The following is a 13,424-nucleotide window of genomic DNA, read 5'->3' on the forward strand; positions in this document are numbered from 1 at the left end:
TTGTTTTTTACCTGATGCTTCAGCTCCTTTCCAAGTTTAGCGCAAGCCAAGAATAACCAAACCATTGCCTCTGGATCAGAGACAAGTGACCTCCCAGATTGGCTCGTTTTAGAAGGAACTTCAGCTGAAACTGAAACAGTCATGGGCTGCTTCTCAAACCGGTTACACCACCCCGGGGTAACTGCAGGACAGCCGGTCACCTGGCAAACTTAGGGGGTTAGGCTTTTCAAGACAAGCCTAGAGGAATTCCTAAGGTGAGCATAAAATTTGGAGGCAGCTTTTAATGGAAAAAGCACAACCCAGTTCATGTACATTCTTTCCATCCCCTGTTTCTTCTAAATGGGAGGAAAGTAGAGTTAAGGTACTGTCAGGAAAGATTCCCTCCCCTGCCCCCCGCCCCCCCCGCCCCCCGCTGGGGCAGAGCCATGGAGGATCCTTTCAATCCAATGTCGGTAGACATAAAAAGTACAAGGGATCTTGTTAATAACATCCATTCCCAGCCCATCCTGAGGAAATGGGATTCAGAAGGCCTGGAAATCTCCATCATTCAGAAGCTTCCAGGGATTCTTCTGTGTTCAAGTTTGAGCTCTGTTGTTCAAAAGAAAGGGACAGCTTGGCATGTTTTTTTGGTGGATCCTGGAGAGAAAATCTAAAAAGGAAAAATATATTACCTTCCCCCTTTTTGTCAGTATTTTTAATTGACTTATTTTGGTTATTTGGAAGAAATAAAGAGTAAACAAGCATATCCTATAGCTATGGCTACATCTGTCTCCTGTTTCACACAAGTGCTATTAAAAAAAAAGTCCTATTTAAAAAAAAATCCAAAGCCAGGGAAAATAGTAAAGAGATTAAAATTTTAAATCCTCAGAGGACAAAAATTAAGCATTCACAATTTGAGCAATTTGCTCATTCTATCAGAATCATTCGGAAAGAAAACATGTATGTAAACCCCACTCATTTCATTTTGTCACTGTAAACTAGGGCAGACAGGATGCTGAGTGTGGCAGGGGGAGCTAAGAAGCGCCCTGGGGGCATATTTTTGTTAACATATAAATATTAGGCTTAGGAATCCTGTTTTCAATCAAGAAGACAGATCTGTAAAACGTTTGATCATTTTTAAGTTTCAAAACTCATCCTGATAGACTACAATATGCATCTTACGTGGCAAAAGCAAGCTGCATTATGAATTGTATAATGTCATTTTTGCCAAGTTCAGCAAAATCACTTGAGTGTATGTCTGCAGCAATGGTTACTTCTGGAGGTGGGCTTTCAGGATTTGGGGTGGAGGTTAGTGAATGAGGAGGGACTTTCACTTTTATACTGTTTTTTATTTTTAGAATTATTTTTCTGGCATCAGCAGGTCCTATTTTTCTAATTTAAAAAATAAGGAACAATTAAAAGAATCTGTTCATGTGTAAGTAGTTAAGACAAGTTGACTTAAATTAAGGGAACTGACACAGTCTGATACTGGCCCCGCCTGCCTGCGTGAGCCATGCTCTCAGCGCTTCTCTGGCTGCCCTATGCCCCTGCTGGTTTCTGAGGGGCCGGAAGATGGCCGAGGAGAGCAGCCCACCCTGGGGGGGGTCGGCCTTTTCAGGAAGCCGGACCTGTGCATCGAATTGGTCCACAGATCTATGTGCAGGCCGTTTCTTCCCTCGATGAGAACTAGAAAGATGATGGCAGCCCTTCCTCGGCAGGATGTTTGCAGCCAGGAGGCCTTCTGAAGACACACAACGTTCAAAAGAAAAAGATGCCGAAGTCAGTCGCTCTTTTCATTTTAACAGCCCTGTGTTATCCGCGTGAGGGTCCCCACCGCAAACCCCGCCTCCCTTACACCTGGAATCTAACCGCAGATTGGAATTGGATTCAATTCATGCCCAGCTCAAACGCCAGTGTAACATCCTAAGAGTTGTTCACACATTACCCATCACCAAGTCCCTGTCACCGGAGAAACCCGGAGTCAGGTTCTGAGACAGTGGGATGGCCCCACCACCACCGTAAGGTGCTGTATCCGTTTCCTTATCTCGGTTCGTCCCCGCGCCGCCCAAGGTGAGGTTAACGGTCCACACCGCCGGCTTGGAAAAGCTGTGGCGGCGCGCCCCCTGGTGACGGTGGTAGACATGCTCCTGGGGATGTGTTTGCTTCCACCCTACGGGTAGGGCGTGGACTGGTTCAGCTTCATCTCAGACTGAATCCAGTCTCTTTCCTTCCGAGTTTCTGCTCAGGCAACGCCTGACATTGGGGTGACTGGGGCGTCACACGCAGCACTCCCTTCCTCCAGACTTTGTTTCACTGGAGAGAGTTCCTCAAAATTTTGCTATCGCTTGCACTGCCTGAAGGTACTTAAACGTTTCACTTGTTTAAAACTAAATCCACTTTGAAAATGTACACCTGCAGTAGACAGGGCTCATACATAGCGTGTCCTTTCCAGCCATTTAGGTTCTTGCCACTCACAATGTCGTCCGTGGCAGGATCATCTCCTGGGAACTGGTTGGAAATTCAGAATCCCGGAGCCCACTGGGCGCCTGCTGCGTCAGAATCTGCATTTTAACAAAATCCACGGAAGATTTCTGTACACGTTAAGATGGAGAAGCATGGACTCGGTTGGTACTTCCTCTTAGATGAGATGACTGGGACTTCATAACTTCCCCTAGTTATGGCTAACTACAAATTATAACTCTCAAGGTGGCATGTACCATTTTATTTTGTTCAACCTTCCGTGTCTCATTTGCTTTTAAACACTTCTTAACTATACAAAACCAACAAAACCAAATTCCTAATGTTTGAGCATTTAAATTAGTCTACAAGCAATAGATTCTGAAGTCCCTAAGGAATAAAAATTCCAGCTACACCATTAAACGTTCAGCTGTGAATAGCGAGTCCCTCCAATCTGGAAAGTATTCCAAAGAAGAATTTCTAAGTTAAATCCCACGCCTGTCGTAAACTATGTGAGTTCACAACACCACCAGTGTACAATGCATTTTAAACACAAAACAGGGTGTAAATTAAACTGAAAAAGCAGCATAAGAATTTGAGAATACAACCTTACGTTGGTATAATACTTTTTAGTTTCTTTCAAAATGTTTCCACCCATCGTCTGCATTAGTTATATTCTCATTAGAATATTATATCCAAAAATATCAAGTTTTTGAGTAGAATGACAAAAAATGATCAAAGGAATGGAAAAAATAGTCCTTTGACATGCTAAAAATTGTGTGCAATGTTTTTTCTAATTTTTTATTTTGAACAAATTTTAAACTTACAGAAAGTTGCAAAAAATAGTACGGTGTTCTTGTAGACCCCTCTGAACTTCCCCTAAGGTTATTACATTGGGTATCTATAGTACAATAATCAAATCTATAAAATTAACACAGGTATAACACTACTAACTAAAATACAGACCTTATTCAAATGTTATCTACTCTTTCTTCTAATATCCTTTTTCTGTTCCAGATAGAATTATCCAGTCTCCCAAATTCCACTCAGTTATTTTTTTTCTCCTTAGTCTCCTCCAATCTCTGACAGTTCTTCAGTTTTTCCTTATCTTTCATGATCTTGACACTTTTGAGGAGTACTGATGGTTTATTTTGTAGACTGTTTCCCAATTAAGGTTTGTCTAATGTCTTCTCATGATTTGCATGAGGTCAAACATTTTTGGCAATGAAATGATGGTGAATTCTCAGTGCATTATATCAAGGGAGGTAAGACTTTGAAACTATGTGAACTTGTTTCTCCTCAAAATTTCACCCATTAATTTTAGCATCCATTGGTGGATCTTGTCCCTATCAATGATTATTGTGGTATTCAACCATTTTATAAAAAGTTACTTACCATTTCCCTGAGGTATTTAATAAATACTGGAGGAGACTTAAGTGTGCATGAGCAGGCTGGGAATTTGAGAAGGGAGGGGAGCTATGTTCAAATAATAAATGAGGGGCAGGGACAGAAAAACAAAAGGGCCCCTCTACATGCTGTAGTTCTATCCTATCTTGGAATCCCAGGGAGCTGCAAGTGCAACACTCAACTTCAAGATCTCCTAGATAAGATTTCACAACCTCTCCATAGATATGAATCTACCAGTTAAGGAATCAAGGATTATAAGACTTAGAATTGTGCCTTTAAAGGACAAGAATGCTGTTCAGAGTGGGAAAATCTAATAACTAACTGCCTACATGATCCCAAACCTAGTGTCAGTAAAGTGCGTAAGTCAAGCTGAGGTAATTATTTACAATGAAATAGATGGCATTTTTTATTTTTAAGTCATCCATTTTTTTGTTTAGTATTAACAAATTCTTTTGATAGACACCTTTTTTTCTTTGATCACTTGAAATAGTTTTCCTGGAGAAGTCTTTGGTCAGACTTACTGGGTATTATGCTATTGGTGACCAATTTGAAAACCTCATGCTTCATGGTTTTGTTCTTAAAACATGCATTCTTCTCTCTTTGTATTTAAGAGAAACCTCAGAGGCACTGAAGTTACAACAAGGGCTCCTTGCTCCACATGTCAATCATGCTTATTCCTTCCTAAGCAACAATCTCTGGTTCCAAAACTATGAGTGAATATTTTGCTAGAAACAGGGCTGAAAGGAACCAGGAGATATTTCTGGGTTTTCCAATGATATGTAGGATTAGGAGAATGTCAAAGCCCCCAGGAGCCTTTTTCCTTAATCATAAAAATTTCAGTTTCTTCTCTCTAAGATAGAGAGCTATTATATCATCACTCATAGTGGTATACAGTTAACAGGAAATTCAACTTTCTGGCAGGAGGAACTGCTAACCTCTCCCATGGTGGTCACAAGCATAAAGGCTTTTGATCTTTGTGAGTTCCTCATTATAGTAATCATCACATGTAACACGATTACTGAGCTGTTCTACTGTGCTGCAAAATCTCACTTGGGCAGTGTTTCACTGGCTCTTTAAAGTTCCATGAGCAGAAGAATTGTAAAGGGAATATGTCCAAAAATCTTTCCCTCCATAACAGTAATGCCAACACTGGGAAAATAATTAAAATCAACTTTTTCAGGACTCTGAAAATTAACCAGCAATCTTGGGGGCGGGGCATTTAGTCAAGAAAAAATGACTGAAGCTAAATAAGAAGAGCAAGTTTCGTAGCATTTTAACTTGCCCTGTTCCCACCCCCATGTCTCAGCTCCACTGTAGCCTTAAAACAAATAGCCCACAGTCACAGTGAGAACAAGCAGCCTAGCAGCCAGTGGAAGGGGCAGTTGTCATTACTGGACATGCCTGGTGGTTCAGAGAAGACCTCTCTTTATTTGACCTGACTTAGAGTTCATTAAAGACAAACAGCTTCCTACCTGTGGAAATTTGTTGAAAACAATCAGTGACAACTGTTTAACATCATAGCTGCCTATGGCAGTGACTAACAGAAGGGACAAACGTTAGGTTAACCAAAAGCTTAGAAACAAAAACTACAGAATGAGATGTTCATAGAGGGCTTTGAAAACTTCCAGTATTCCTGGGACTATGGAAAGCCACACACATGTGTAGGACAGTGTGCATGCCCAGGGCTGTACCCATGCTGTGGAATGACCCAAGAAGGCCCTGAGTTCTCACTTCTGGCTGACTTGAGGCTCTGAGCAAGTAGGAGGAGAAGGATAAGTCAGAGCTGTAAACTTCCTAGTGTTGAAAGACAAAGAGGATACTGAAAGCAGTAAGAGAGCAGTGACTCATTACATGCAAGGGCAGCTCAATAAGATTAACAACTGATTTCTCATCATAAATCATGGAAGTCAGCAGGCAGTGGGATGACAAACTCAAAGTGCTAAAAGAAAAGCACTGTCCACCAAGAATTCTATAACCAGCAAAACTATCCTTCAAATATAAAGAAGAAATTAAGGCATTACCAGATTTTTACAAAACAGGAAACTCTTCATTAGCAGACTTGCTCTACAGGAAATACTGACGGGATTCCTTTAGGCTAAAATAAAAGGACACATGAGAGTAACTCAAATTCATGTGAAAAAATAACAAGCATGATAAAGATAACTACATAGGTATATATATAAGACACTATAAATGTATGTTTGTAACCTTTTTATACTAAATGTTTTAAGAGACAGCTGTATAAAGCTATAGCTATCTGTGTTGAAGGTAACACAATGTATAAAGATGTAATAACAGCACTGGGGGAAGGAATGGAGTTATATAAGAGCAAAATTTTTATATACAACTGAATTTAAGGTGGTATGAATCTGAGATATTGTTAAGATGTTAATTATAGTCCCCAAAACAATCACTGAGAAAATAACTTTTTCTAAAAGTAGAATAAATGACAAGAAAATGAAACCCTAGAAAATATCTATTTAACACAAAATACTCCAATAATGAAAATATAGAGAAACAAAAACATCAGACATATAGAAAACAAAAAGTATAAAAAATAGAAAAATGGGAGAAAAAATTGCAAAATGACAGATACAAATCCTACCTAATTACATTAAATGGAAATAGATTAAACTCTCCAGTTCAAAGGCAGAGATGGGCAGAATGGATGAAATAAAAAGTATCCTTCAATTATATGTTCTCTATAAGGGACACACCTTAGATTCAGAGGCACAAATAGGTTGAGACTGAAAGGGTGGGAAAAAGATTACCATGCAAAAGTAAGAAAAAGAGAGCTCAGTGGCTGTATTAATATCAAATAAAATAGACTTTAAGGCAAAAAAATTATTACTAGAGACAAAGGACATATTATAATAATAAAAAGTGTCAATCCTTCAAGAAGATATAATGATTGTAAATGTATACGCACTTAACAGCAGTACCCAAAATACATGAAGCAAAATATGGCCTAAGAGAATAGAGAAGTAGACAAATCAAAAATAATAGTTGAAGACTTGTGTAGTCCACTTTCAATAATGGATAGAACAACTATAGTGGAGATAAACAAGGAAATAAAAGATGTGAACACTATAAGCTAACTACACCTAACAGACATCTATAGAACACTCCACCCAACAACAGCAGGAAATATATTTTTCACAATTATGCGTCGAACAGTCTCCAGAATAGACCATATGTTAGGATAAAAACCAAGTTTAAACAAATTTAAAAGAATTAAAGTCATGAAAAGTATGTTCTCTAACCAGAATAGAATGAGATTAGAAATCAATAACAGAAGGAAAATTGGGCAATTCACAAATAGATGAAAATTAAACAAGGCACTGCTAAATAACCAACTGGTCAAAGAAGAAATCACACACGCACACACAAAATAGAAAACACACTTGGATGAAAACACACACACACACACACACACACACACACACACACACACAAGCATACCTAAACTTATGAGATGTGACTAAAGCAGTCTTGGAGAGAAATTTACAGCTGTAAATGCCTATATTTTTTAAAAACAAAGAAATCAGATAATCTAATATCTTACCTTAAGAAACTACAAAAAGCAAAAAGAGCAAACTAAACTCAAAGCCAGAAGAAGGAAGGAAATAATAAAGATTAGAGTGGAAATAAGTAAAATTATGAAAATAGAGAAAAATCAATAAAACTAAAAGATTCTTTTAGTTCTTTGAGAAGATCAACAAAATTGATGAACCTTTAGCTAAGCTGACCAGAAAACTCAAAAAGGGGGGACTCACATTACTAATATAAGGAACGAAAGAGGTGATACTGCTACAAGCACCACAGAAATACAAATCATAAGGAAATACTGTGAACAATTGTATACCAAGAAATCAGATAATCCATGTGAAATACACAAATTCTTAGAAAGGCACAAACTACCAAAACTGACTCAAGAATCAATAAAATATCTGAATAGACCTATACCAAGAGGTAAAATTAGTAATGAAGAAACTTCTCACAAAGAAAAGCTCAGGACCAGATGGCTTCACAGATGAATTTTGCCAAATGTTTAAGGAAGAATTTTAATGAATGCTTTACAAACTCTTACAGAAATAGAAGAGGAGGGAAAAGTTTACAACTCATTCTCTGAGGCCAGTATTTTTCTTTCTTTTTTTTTTTTTTTTCCGGTACGCAGGCCTCTCACTGTTGTGGCCTCTCCCATTGCGGAGCACAGGCTCCGGACACGCAGGCTCAGAGGGCATGGCTCACGGGCCCAGCCGCTCCACGGCATGTGGGATCTTCCCAGACCGGGGCACAAACCCGCGTCCCCTGAACCAGCAGGCGGACTCTCAACCACTGCGCCACCAGGGAAGTCCCTGGGCCAGTATTGTTCTGATACCAAAACCAGACAATGACATCACCGGGGGGAAAAAAAATCTATGAATATAGATGAAAAAATCCTCAACAAAATACTAACTACCTGAATCTATTGACATACAAAGTGGATTATACACCATGAGCAAGTGTAAATTATCCCAGGAATACAAGATTGGTTTGACATTCAAAAATCCATTTGACAAAATCCAACATTCCTTCATGATAAAAATACTCAACAGACTACAAATAGAAGAGAACTTCCTCAAAACAACAAAGGGCATCTATGAAGAACCCTATGAAACATCATAATAGTAAAATACAGAAGCTTTCCCTTTAAGACTGGGAAAAAAGAAAAGGATATCGTCCCTCAAAACTTCTATTCAGCATGATACTGGAGGTCCTAGCCAGGGCATTCAGGCAAGAAAAAGTAATAAAAGGCACCAGATTGAAAAGGGCAAAGTATCTCTATTGGCAGGAATCTGCACAAAAAGTATTAAAGCTAGTGAATGAGTTTAGCAAGGATGCAGGATACAAAATCAACATACAAAAATCAATTGAATTTCCATCACCATAATAAACAATTTGAGAATAAAATTTTAAAACAATTCCATTTACAATAGTTTCAAAAAGAATAAAACACTAGGAATAAATTTAGCAAAACAAGTCCTTGGAAACCCACAAATCATCACTGAAAGAAACTAAAGAGACCTAAAGAAATGGAAAGACAGCCTGTGTTCATGGATTGGAAAACTTAGTATTGTTAAGATGGCAGTATTCTTTAAATTGATCTACAGATTTAAAGCCATACTTGTTAAAATTTCAGCTGCCCTTTTGCAGAAATTAACAAGTTGATTCTGGACTTCCCTGGTGGTGCAGAGGTTAAGAATCTGCCTGCCAATGCAGGGGACACGTGTTCAATCCCTGGTCTAGGAAGATCCCACATGCCGTGGAGAAACTAAGCCCATGTGCCACAACTACTGAGCCTGTGCTTTAAAGCCCGCGAGCCACAACTACTGAAGCTCGCGTGCCTAGAGCCCGTGCTCCGCAACAAGAGAAGCCACCACAATGAGAAGGCCGCACACCACGATGAAGAGTAGCCCCCTCTCGCCGCAAGTAGAGAAAGCCCACGTGCAGCAACGAAGACCTAACACAGACAAAGATGGAAAATAAATCTATTTTTAAAAAAAGGAAAAACAAGTTGATCCTGAAATCTACATGGATATGGGCTTCCAGTTTTCAGTTCAGCATATAAGGAGATTGGAAGTTATCACTCTTTCCTAACAATTTGACTTATGTCTTTTAACATAACTGGAAAATCGACAACTCTTTTAAGAACCATTAAGAGAAGTGAGGTCACAGGGCAAACTGTTGGCCTCAAAATTAAAGAAACAGACAGGCAAATATAGAAAATCACAACTTACCAGAGCAAAAATCCCTGAGCACAAACCTCGAAGGGACCCAGTACCGAGGTAGAAAATACAAACTGTAATTGATGAACCACTGGAGGCTCAGGGTGGACACGTCTGAGAGTTAAAAAGTCCAGGGGGTGGGGTAGTCACAGGAGGGATCTTACACTTTCGTGATTTTTACCTCCTGGGGCTTGACTAGATCTTCACAGTGATACTGAATGAAAATCTCCTCATGCTTCTAGCATGGGGAGGGGAAAAGGCCCTTTGAAATATGACAGAGCATTCTGTTCTTCTTAATCAGGCTTGTCCTCAAGAGAAACGATTTTATCAGAGCCTAAACTATTGGGGATTTATCAGAGCCTAGACGACTCAGGAAATACCCAACTCCACCCCACTCTAGCTATCTGTCCCACCTAAGAGTGGGGGGCGGGATGAGGAGCACTTACAAAGGTCACAGGTCAGAGACACAGGACACTGAAAGACTGAAGCCTAATCACAGGTCTGTAGAATGCTCCCCCTCCCCTTACACCTCACCACCACTTTACTAAAGGCCTATTTATGGCAGTTCTATTTACCCAGGATATCGTGCCTATCCAGAAAAAATTACAAGACATACTAAAACACAAAGAATGCAGTTTGAAGAGACAGAATGAACATTAAAATCAAACTGAGTATGACAAAAGATGTTGGAATTTTCAGACCAAGTTAAAACAATCATGATTAATACAGAAAACGCTCTAATGTATAAAGTAGAAACCATGTAAGAACAGATGGGCAACGGAGCAGAGAGATGGAAATTCTAAGGAAGGATCTAAAAGAAATGCAAGGGATTGAAAACACAAAAAAGAAATGAAGAATGCTTTTGATGAGCTCACTAGTATACCAGATGCAGCTGAGGAAAGAATCTCTGAATTTGAGGATGTGTCAGTAGAAGCTTCCAAAATGGAAAAACAAATAGAAAAAAGACTGGAAAAAGTCACAGAACCAAATATCCAAGAATTGTGGGATTACTACAAAAGGTGTAACATACACATAATGGGAATACCAGAAAGAGAAGAGAGAGCGAAAGGAAAAGAAATATTTGAAACAATGGTGACTGATAATTTCCTCCAAATTAATGCTGGACACCAAATCACAGATCCAGGAAGCTCAGAGAACACCATGCAGGAAAAATGCCAAAAAACCATCTAAGACATATCATATTTAAATGTCAGAAAATCAAAAAGAAAGAAAAAATTTGAAAGTCAGATGAAAAAACACCTTACCTATAGAAGAGCACAGATAAGAATTACATTTGATTTCTCTTCAGAAACCATGGAAGCAAGACAAGAGTGGTGTGATATATTTAAATTGTTGAAAGAAAAATACTCCAACCTGGGATTTTGAACACTAGAGAATTATCCTTCAGCAGTGTAGGAGAAAGACTTTTTCAGACAAATAGAAATTGAGAGTATTTGTTCCCAGTCGATGAGCCCTGCAAGAAATGTTAAAAGAAGTTCTTCAGGGGGAAGGAAAATGATATAGTTCAGAAACTTGGGTTTACATAAAGAAAGGAAGAGCACCAGAGAAAGGATAAGTGAAGGTAAAATAAAACCTTTTCTTTTTCTTATTCTTAATTGAGCTAACAGACAACAGTTCATTAAAATAATAACAGCGACAATGTACTTGATTGTGAGATATATTAATATATATGTGAATTACTGTCATAATGAGCAATGATACAGGAATGAACAGGAAGATTAGGATTATCTTGTTACCGTAAGATATTTTCACTAACTGTGAAGGAGGGCAGCATTATTTGAAAGTGAATTTGGATTAGTTGTAAATGTATATTACAAACTCTAGAGCAACCACCAAAAGGAGTATAACTGATATGCCAAGAAAGGGAAAAAAATTGTCATATAAAATGCTAACTAAACCCCACAAACATCAGAAACAGAGAGGAGAACAAAAATAGGAACAAAATAACAGAGCAACGAATAGAAAACTATAACGAATATGGTAGATCTTAACCCAACTGTATCAATAATCACTTTAAAAGCCAATGGTTTAAATATAACAAATAAAAGAGATCGTCAGGGTGGATCCTCAACTATATGTTGTCTCTAAGAAACACACTTAAAATATGAAGATATGCATAGATTAACAATAAAGAGATGGAGAAAGATATACCATGATTACACTAATAAGGAGAAAGAGGAGTAGCTGTATTAATTTCAGACCAGTCACACTTCAGATCAAGGAAAGTTATCAGGGATAAGGAGGGATATTACATAATGATTAAGGGGTCAGTTCTCCAAGAATATGTAACAAGCCTTAATGTGTTTGTGCCTGACAACAGAGTGTCAAAATAGACAAGTCAAAAACTGATGGAGGTGTAAGGAGAAAGAGATGAATCCATTATTACAGTTGGAGACATCAACACCCTTCTCGCAGAAATGGACAGATCAGCAGACAGAAAATCAGTAAGGACGTAGTTGAGCTCAACAGCACCATCAGTCAACTGGGTATAATTGACATCTATTGATTACTTCATCCAACAAGAGGAGAATACACATTCTTCTCAAGCTCACATGGACATTCACCAAGATAGATCACATTCTGGGCCATAAAAAACACCTTAATGAATTTAAAAGAACAGAAATCACACAAAGTAAGCTCTCAGACCACAGCTGGATTAAAATAGAAATTGGTAACAGAAAGATAGCTGGAAAGTCCCCCAAATATCTGGAGATTAAACAACACATTTCCAAATAATACATGAGTCAAGAAGAAATCTCAAGAAAAAAATATTTTTCAATGCTTTGAACGAAATGAATTTTAAATTGCAACTTATTAAAAGCTGTGGGATACAGTGAAAGCAGTGCTTACAGGGAAATTTATAGCACTGAATGCTTACATTTAAAAAATAAGAAAAATCTAAAAGCCTTCCACGTTAGGAAATTAGGAAAAGAAAATGAACTTAATCCAAAGGAAGCAGAAGGAAAGAAAGAAAAAAAATGACAGCAGAAATCAATGAAATAGAAAGCATGAAATCAATAGAGAAAATCAACAAAATCAAATGAGCTCTTCAAAAAGATCAATAAAATCAATAAGCCTCTAGCCAGGTTGATTAAGAAAAAATAGAAGAAGAAAAATGATTAATATCAGAAATGAAAGAAGGGTCATCACTACTGATCCCAGGATATTAAAGGGTAATAAAGGAACATCATGAACAGCTCTATCCCCACAAATCTGATAACCTAGATGAAATGGACCAATTCCTTGAAATGTGCCAAAGTTCACACAAGAAGAAATAGACCATCTGAATATGATTATATCTATTAAAGAAATTGAATCAATAATTAAAAACCTGGGATTTCCCTGGTGGCACAGTTGTCAACAATCCGCCTGCCAACGCAGGGGATATGGGTTTGATCCCTGTCTGGGAAGATCCCACATGCTGCGGAGCAACTAAGCCCATGCGCCACAACTACTGAGCCTGTGTGCTGCAAGTACTGAGCCCACATGCCTAGAGCCCGTGCTCCACAGCAAGAGAAGTCACCACAGTGAGAAGCCCGCGCAGCGCAATGAAGAGTAGCCCCCACTCGCTGCAACTAGAGAAAGCCCGCACACAGCAACGAAGACCCAATGCAGCCAAAAATAAAATATTTTTTAAATGTTTAAATAATAATAATAACCTTCCAAAACAGAAAATATCAGACCTGGATGGATTCACTGGTGAATTCTACGAAACATTTAAGGAAGAAATTATACCAATTCTCTACAATCTCTTCTAGAAGATAGAAACAGAGAGATGACTTTCTAACTCAT

The 13,424-nt window shown here is 38.4% G+C and overlaps 1 long non-coding RNA gene across 1 annotated transcript in view; it reads right to left on the bottom strand.

Moving 5' to 3' along the window:
• Positions 1-1,205: 1,205 nt before the first annotated feature.
• The window catches only part of LOC132505742 (uncharacterized), a 32,543-nt gene continuing 20,324 nt past the window's right edge, over positions 1,206-13,424 (bottom strand). The window contains exon 3 of the long non-coding RNA XR_009535513.1: positions 1,206-1,720. This is a non-coding gene — a long non-coding RNA (uncharacterized LOC132505742). The remainder of the gene's footprint in view (positions 1,721-13,424) is intronic.

The sequence above is a fragment of the Lagenorhynchus albirostris genome, chromosome 15 (genome assembly GCF_949774975.1).
Source record: "Lagenorhynchus albirostris chromosome 15, mLagAlb1.1, whole genome shotgun sequence".
Lineage (NCBI taxonomy): Eukaryota > Metazoa > Chordata > Mammalia > Artiodactyla > Delphinidae > Lagenorhynchus > Lagenorhynchus albirostris.